The sequence below is a fragment of the Triticum dicoccoides genome, chromosome 1B (genome assembly GCF_002162155.2).
Source record: "Triticum dicoccoides isolate Atlit2015 ecotype Zavitan chromosome 1B, WEW_v2.0, whole genome shotgun sequence".
Lineage (NCBI taxonomy): Eukaryota > Viridiplantae > Streptophyta > Magnoliopsida > Poales > Poaceae > Triticum > Triticum dicoccoides.
Genome location: NC_041381.1, coordinates 25,737,362 through 25,746,122, shown reverse-complemented (window position 1 = coordinate 25,746,122; position 8,761 = coordinate 25,737,362). Strand labels below are relative to the sequence as shown.

Below are 8,761 nucleotides of genomic sequence, written 5' to 3'. Positions count from 1 at the left end.
AGTGACCATGTACATATTATTTTGTTTGTTTTGGGATCACAACTTTTTTCACAAGAACATTTTTTAAGAGAATGATGGAACTACATCTAATGTACACACACGGTTAATATGGCTTACATTCTAGAGCTTAAGCATATGTTTGGTTCACATTACAACACATATTCATATTTCGCTGTTGTTTGAGAAATAATTATTTCTAAGCTAGCTGTGTTGCCACAAGTTAAGTCAAGACTTACACAAAAACGTTCCATGAAAACTTAGGTTTAGAAGTGTGCAACTACCGAATTGTACATTTTTAATAGCTAAAGCTCCATAGAAACACTAAATCATTCATTTACCAAGTCCTCCTAGATGAACGATCAACGTTCAACATTCTCAACTATGAAATAAACGTTTCATATTTGACTTAGGTGTATAGAGTCCTTTCATGGATACACTAATTATATGAAGTGTTTTATGAGAAAAAAACACACAATTTTTGTGAATACTCTCATAAGTCCACAATACGATGATTCCGCACACGGTGTATCAGAATAATAACAACAAACTAGCCAAGAGCTCCAAAGCTAGAGTAAGAACCTAAAAACATGTCTTAGTATCTAATAGATTGTTCATCTCATGTCGGCCACATGGAATTTCATGTTGGCATTGTTTAAATTAAACATGTCGGATGCAACTGCTTTATCAAATATTGACATATAAATAAACTAGACAATGAACCCGAATTGATATAATCAAAATGTCTACATGGATTTACTTTACTGAGGGGTGGTGAGATGCTCACGAGCATACATGAATGCCCATGCGCCTTTTATGGCAGTAACAGACTACCTAAGAGCATCCATCGCATGGTTGTTGCATCACATGGTGGCATGATATGTCAGTATAATGATGCCCCTATTTAAGCGTGAGAAGATAGATGGAATAGGATCAAAATTCCACAAAACAACCTATCCTTCATACGTAAGGGCGAGCAACGAGCAATGAGTAGAGCTTAATCGATAGTAGGTCCAAATCAAAATACATAACATACTCAACTGCCTGACTCAAATGAGATTACTTTTTGTTGCTATTTTTGAACCCACGGACATCCTGGGATTTGGAAGCATCGGGATTTGTAACCACTGAAGGTGATTTAGAGGTTGTACGTGAAAATGATGATGTGGTGGGGCACGTGGAGGCGTTCACCCTTAGGTACCCCAAAAATGATCTTGCCAAGTACCTCGGCCACTAAAACCTCCTATGTGCCACCAGACAAGGAGGTGCTCTTGCAACATTTCTGTTACCTATCTATTTGTTTAATTACATAGGAAGACATGTTCTTTTAGTGGTTCCAACAAAAACAACTTCTCACATAAATACACTTTTTTATACTTGTGAAAAACTTGTACATTTTTATGATGAAGAAACGGGGTTCCATGAGTTGCTCTAGGTTGGCCAAGGGGATCAACAGCGGCACCATGACATGTCTCCATCATCATCGCGCTGCAAGGAAAGATACGGAGATCTTCAACATGAATTAATCATGGAACTGAATTTAAGTCTAAAAGATGATTCTGTTAAGGTGATCCTTTATCACCACTGCTCTTTGTTCTGGCAGCAGGCATTTTGCAAGCTTTAATGAACAAAGCATGTACTGAAGGGCTTATATACCTACCAGTTGATCAAACAGCTTCTGAAGACTACCCTATCATTCAATATGTTGATGATACAATCTTGGCGCTTCCACACTAGTGGAACAACGTCTAGCCACAACTTTCGTTGGTGGCGCGCTATTTTCCAACAATGCCGGCACTATTTTTTTCTAATAGTGCTGGCGTCGGCCTAATTGGCACGTCAGGTATAAATTGGTAGTGCTGGAGTGGATATTTTGCCTCACGTCACTAGTATGTGGTCCCAGCGGTCATGACCAGTTGCAAGATATTATTGGCATGGTATTTATAAATACGCCATAGATACATAACCTAGTGATGTTGTACCCTAGTTTGGAACGCCGACACTAAGTTTTGCCTATATATATAAGTGTTGGCAGCCCTTGTTTCTCAAATACATTCACTTTCATTCTCCACAAAATTCTACTCCCTCTTAGCTAGCTGTTTTGGTGACAATGGACCCACCGGAGCTTGTCGAATCGGCACAAGCCCTGATACATCGCCAGCACAGTGCCATCGGCCACGTCACGGAGGAGATCAGGCGGCAGTTCAATGAGTGCGACATGACAGAGCTTGTCGGGCTACAACTCACCATGGAGCACAACACCACCACCTACAAGGTGATCCACCCATCGCCACCCACCATTTTCTTCGCATTATTACATTAACTACCATGTTCCATGATCGAACACCCTCTTCTGCAACATGATCATTTGTTAGTTATAAATTGATGTTTCCATGGATGCAGGAGGTGAAAAGTATAAGGAGTGAGCACCTTGATGATCCTGCCTGCATACTCAATGGCAGAGTGAAGGGCTCATTGAAGATCACAAGAGCATTTGGAGCTGGCTACCTAAAAGAGGTTTTTCTCTCTATCAACTGTCAAGTAGTACCAATTAGAGTTCATGCACAAGTGTATGCAACCAAATAAAGTTTATCTAATGTAAGAATAAGTAGGTAGAATCATTAGTTTGAACTACCAACTAATTTTGCTGATAGGAACCACTAATATGGCGAAATTCGATGTTGCAGCCTAGGTGGAACAAGGCTCTCCTAGAAGTTTTTCAAGTGGACTATATCGGCGCCTTGCCTTACATTACTTGCAAGCCATTCCTCCGACACCACTGCCTCGGGCCACGGGACAAGTTCCTTACCCTCACCTTGGACGGGCTCTACGAGTACTTCACCAACGAGGAGGTGGTTGGGCATGTGGAGGCATTCACCTCCAGGTTCCCCGATGAGGATCCTGACCTCAGCCACGAGATCCTCCTTCGCGCTGCTAGGCAAGCTGGTGAGCATGAAACATTTCACTTACCTAGCTGCATTTTATGTTAATTAGATATGGAGAAATGCTCTTTTAGCCGTTTTGGCAGAGAAAATAAAACTTCTTTATACTTGTGGAAAAGTTGTATGATTTTTATTTTTGTTCTGATGAAGGATTGGGGTTCCATGAGTTGCTCGAGGTAAGGCAAGGGGATCGACGACAGTACCATGACAATGTCTCCATCATCATCATCATCTCACTGGAAGGGAAGATATGGAGATCTTCGGCCTGAAAATTGATCATGATCTATTACAAATTGTAATAGACTCTAGTGATAGTATACATGGTTGCCTTATGATTTTCAAGGATTAGCCCATGAGCAGAGTAGTGCATAACAAAATTTTGTACTTAAAAGCGTTGATTTTTTTCTTGTTTGGATCGTGCTTTGTTTGTTTGAATGCTTGATCTCGAGTTTATTCGGGCATATCCGCAAGGTTTACCCATAAATGGTAAACCAATGGATCAAGATAGTAAATTTGTTTTTTGGAAACGTCGCTAGCTGCTCAATTGAAGAAACTCACAGTGTCTGTGCTTTCCTCCCCTCCCCCCTCCCCCCCCCACTTCATCTAAAACTAGCGGTCATGTACAATTTATTTTGTTTGTTTTAGGAGCACCATTTTTTGTACAAGAACAATTTTGCATCAAGAGAATGGTGGAACTATCTAATCTACATAACATGATTATCATGGCTTAAATTCTAGAGCTTAATCCTGTGTTTAGTTCAGATTATTACAGATGCTCATATTTCATGGTTGTTTGAGAAACAGTCGTTTCTAGGCCAAGTGGGTTGCACAAAGTCAAGTCATGACTTACAAAAAGTGTTCCATGGAACCTTAGGTTTAGAAGTGTGCAACTGCCGAGTTGTACAATTTTAAATTTTAACGCAAGCATTTAGTTACCCAAGCCTCTTAGATGAATGATCAACGTTCAACATTGTCAATCAAAAAAATAAATAAACTCATACCAAAATTAAGAATAAAGGGTATTTTTATGAATACACTAATTGAATGAAGCATGATATGAAAGAAAACTTACATAATTTTTGTGAATAATCCCATAAGGCCACAATAAGATGACTCCATACATGGTGTATCAGAATAACAACAAACTAGTGAAGTGCACCAAAGCTGGAGAAAGAACCTAAAAACATGTCTTAGTACCTAAAAACTAGCAAACTTTGATTTTTTTAGAGCACCTCTAGAAAATGATCATCTAGTCAAATGAAGAAGTCTCATGGTGTCTGTGCTTGCCCTCTTTAGTTCAAGTATCTACACTCTCAAACTAGTTATCCCCACCCTCCTTCAGTAAGAAGTGTGCAATGGCTTCTATCTTCTCTTGCTATTTCATTTGACAATATGTCTGTCTCATTAACACACACATATATACATGTTGGATGATCATTGGGAGAATCTACAATTATTTACTTTCCCAAATTTAGAATGCCATGGTTCTAAGCAGTGAGAGTATAGTCCGGAGAAAAAACAATGGGAGTGGGTTGACTGACAATTGGTATGCATGATCGCCCCCCTCCCGCGCCTCCCTATCGTCTAAAACAAGCAGTCATGTGCAACTTATTTTGTTTGTTTTTGGGAGTACAACTTTTTTTATCAAGCACATTTTTGCATGAAGAGATTGATGGAACTACATCTAATGTACACAACATGATTAACGTACCTTAAATTCTAAAGCTTAACAATATGTATGGTTCACACTACAAAACATATTCATATTTTGCGGTTGTTCGAGAAATAATTATTTCCAAGCCAATTGGGTTGCACAAAGTCAAATCAAGACTTTTACAAAGGTGTTCCACGAAACCTAAAGAGCCATATAATCACTAAATCATTCAGTTACCCAAGTCCTCCTAAATGAATGGCAAGCATTCAACATTGTAAACTAAATGACAAATATTTCATATCGAACTTAAGAATATAGGGTCCTTTTATGAATACACTAATGATATGAAGCATTTTACAGAAAAAAACTTGCTTAATTTTGTGAATATACTCCCATGAAGCCACAGTAAGATGATTCCACACATGGTGCATGCGAATAACAACAGCTAAGACCTCCAAAGCTGGGGCAACAACCTAAACAACATGTATTGGTATCTTATAGACCGTCCATCTCATGTGGGTGGTCACATGGAATTTCATATTGGCTTTGTTTAAATTTAACATGACATATGCAAATGCTTTCTCAAAATATGGTCATCTAAATAAACTAGACATTCAACCTGAATAGATATCATCAAAATGCTATCATGGATCCACTTCAATGGGGGGGGGGGATGCTCACAGCCATACATGAGTGCCCATGGCTTCTTATGGCAGTATCGAACTACATGAGAGCATCTATTGCATGGTTGTTGCATCAACATGGTGGTTTGAGATGTCTATATAATGGTGCCCCTATTTAAGTGTCAGAAAGAGAGGGAATATGATCAAAGTTTCACAGCATAACCCATCCTTCAGACCTAAGGCCTAGAAAGGGGTAGAGCTTAACCACTTGTAGATTCAAAATGGAACACACCAAATACATAACATACTCAACTATCATACTTGAATGGGATTACATACTCAATTATCAGACTTGAATGGGATTACGTTTCAATCGAGTCCAAGTTAATGTTTTTCCTTTGAAATACAAGGGATATGAACTATAGGAATAAAATTCTATTCTTGCAAACCAAAGGGCTCCAAAGAAAGTTTTTCTACAAAAACATTTCCTATTGAATTCATACAAAGTTTTCTCGCAAAAAGAAAAAGAATTCATACAATGTAAACCTAAGGAGGCCTAAGTGTATCTCCATTCCGAGATATGTTCGAACTTGCGCTTGACAATCATAAATTCCTATAACCAAAGGAAGTTTTCTGAGTGGACTTTGTCGAAAGCTCGCCATACATTACTTGGAAGCCATTCCTCCAACACCACTTGCAAGACGTTCTTCCAAAACTTACATAATTTAATATACTCCCATGAAGCCACAAGCAGATGATTCCACACATGGTGCATGAGAATAACAACAAACTAGCTAAGACCTCCAAAGCAGAGCAAGAACCCAAAAACATGTCTTAGTATCTTAGAGACTGTTTTATCTCATGTCGGTGATATGAAATTTCATATTGGAATTGTTTAAATTTAACATGCCAGATACAAATGCTTTCTCAAAATATGCTCACCTAAATAAACTAGACATTGGACCTGAATTGATATCATCAAAATGTCTGTCACGTATCTACTTCATTGAGGGGTGGTGCGATGCTCACGACCATACATGAATGCACATGTGCTTCTTATGGCAATATCGAACTACATAAGAGCATCCATCACATGGTTGTTGCATCACATGGTGGTGTGAGATATTAATATAATGGTGCCCCTATTTAAGCGTTAGAAGAGAGATGTAGTAGGACTTTTTTTGACAAAATGACCCATCCTTTGTACCTAAGGCCAAGCAAGGGGTAGAGCTCAGTCGTTTGTATAGATCCAAATCAAGATACATCAAACACATAACATACTCAACTATTAGACTCGGATGGGATTACTTTTCGATGCTATTTGAACCCAAAACCATCATAGGATTTGGAAGCATCAGGATTTATAACCATTGAAGACTCTAGTTGAACTTTGATTAAGATGTGTTATATCCCTCGTTTGGGAGAAGGACGCTATCCTCTCAAAAGAGTCTATGGGATGTCTGTTTTGTGGTTTTTACTGGTCTGCAGATGGGAACTTTGTGGGACACAATCATGGACCTGAAAGGCCTGCTCACGACATGGGTTAAAGACCTAATAGTTTACTTTAAAGCGTTATATCGGATATCGGAGCCCTTCTACTTTCAGTTTTAGAATGGTCTGGTTCCAATTTCTGACCAAAACTGAACCGGACCTCTCTCAACAAAACATTTGTCAAGCTTGGCCATCTCGTTTTCATTTTCCGTGAATCAAATCGACGCTATTAAAACTCGCTTTAAACATTTTCGAACCCATTCCTTGTTACCAAAATTAAAATTATCGACTATTTTGTAAAGCATTTAGATTCCTTTGTCGTAAAATTAATGCTCATAAACCATATAGATAACATAGTAATTTGGAAGCAAAATTGCAGTTCTACCATAGTGGTACCACCACAGTATCGACCACTCCCCTATTTTTCGAAGTTGATTTTGAACTGATATCATCAAATGTCTACATGGATCTACAACATTGAGGGGTGGTGGGATGCTCACGACCACTAGTAGAAAACCACCCATTAGTCCCGGTTCGTAAGGGCCTTTAGTCCCGGTTCATGAACCGGGACTAATGGGTCGTTACTAATACCTCCACCCATTAGTCCCGGTTCAATCCAGAACCGGGACCAATGCGCCTCCACGTGGCCCTGTGCGCCCACCCCAGTCAGGGGGCCTTTGGCCCCGGTTGGTGGCACCAACCGGGACCAAAATGCATCCACGCGTCAGCATTCTAATTGCTGGGGTTTTTGTGTTTTTTTTGAAAGGAGGGGAGGTTGGGGGTTTTGGGGGGTTAATTTAATTAGGTGTTTCATATATTGTGTTAGCTAGCTAATTAATAGAGAGAAGTATCCTCTCTTATGTCCGTGCTTGGATGCTACGTACTATATATACATAAGTGATCGAGAGAACCATTCAGTACAGAAGTTCGTCATGCATACCGAGAGAAGTGATTGATCGACCTCTCCTTCTCCGAGAGGTTGGTCGAACAACAAGTTTTCGTATCATGTATCCGACGCTACTGGCTACATACATGTACAATATGTATAAGATCTCTTATAATTACAAACCCCTAGCTAGCATTTGAAATCAATTTCCACATGGTATTCTCCGGTTTTACTGATGACGTGGTCAAGAAAGAATCCCGCCAATTCCTCTTGAATTGCTTTCATGCGATCTGGTTCTAGGAGTTCATTCCGCATCTGCCACGTCTAATTTGAAGAAGGGGGTTAATTAATACATATATATGAATGAAACTCAACAGAAATGATGGTGTAATAAAATGAAATTGTGAATATTATTGCTTACGCATTTCATATTGTCTTTGAGAGTAGCCCCACTTGTTTTTCAAAGTCGCGGTGTGGATGAACTCGCACACGTAGTATCCACAGAAATCATTCCCTTCCTCCTGCCACAAGCATTTTACGAGAAATAGAGGTCAATCAAACTGATAATGAAGCATTATAAATGGCATTGATGAAAGTATAGCTATATATAGAATCAACGGGCCGGAGATGCGCGCAACTAGCTAGCCAGTAGTACTTACTTTCGGGTATGTATATCGCAGCTCCTTCGGCAGTCCCGGAGCTTCTGCGGTGAACTGTTTCCAAACCCTGCAAGACAAAGAAAATAATTATTATTACTTGAGATATCAGGAAATGAACAAAAAGTTACCGATATGGTGCGATAATTATGGTCGATTGAACTTACTTGCTGAGCATTTCAGTCATGTCCGCATAGGTTTTGGGATCTTTCCGTCTCGAGTCTAAGACGGTTACTAGTCCACGCTCAAGCTTAATCTCTAGAAGAATATAGTGGTACCTGCGCACGCATGCATAACTCATCAATTACATTACTATAACCTCGCTTGAGTAATAAGGGAAACCGAATATGCACACGACAGTAACACTCATGGGCCGTTGTAAGGAAAGAGTATGGTATCTTTGTTTTGATTTTTTATCAACGATCGTAGCAAGTTGTCTTCGGCCTCTTTGACGTTCTTTTTAACCAGAAATACATCTATGATATTTGTGTTAATGAACCCAATATCATAAA

General features: G+C 39.4%; 1 pseudogene; it reads left to right on the top strand.

Annotated features, from left to right (window-relative positions):
* Positions 1–2,107: 2,107 nt before the first annotated feature.
* Positions 2,108–4,184, top strand: LOC119350037 (annotated as a pseudogene).
* The last annotated feature ends 4,577 nt before the right edge of the window (positions 4,185–8,761 follow it).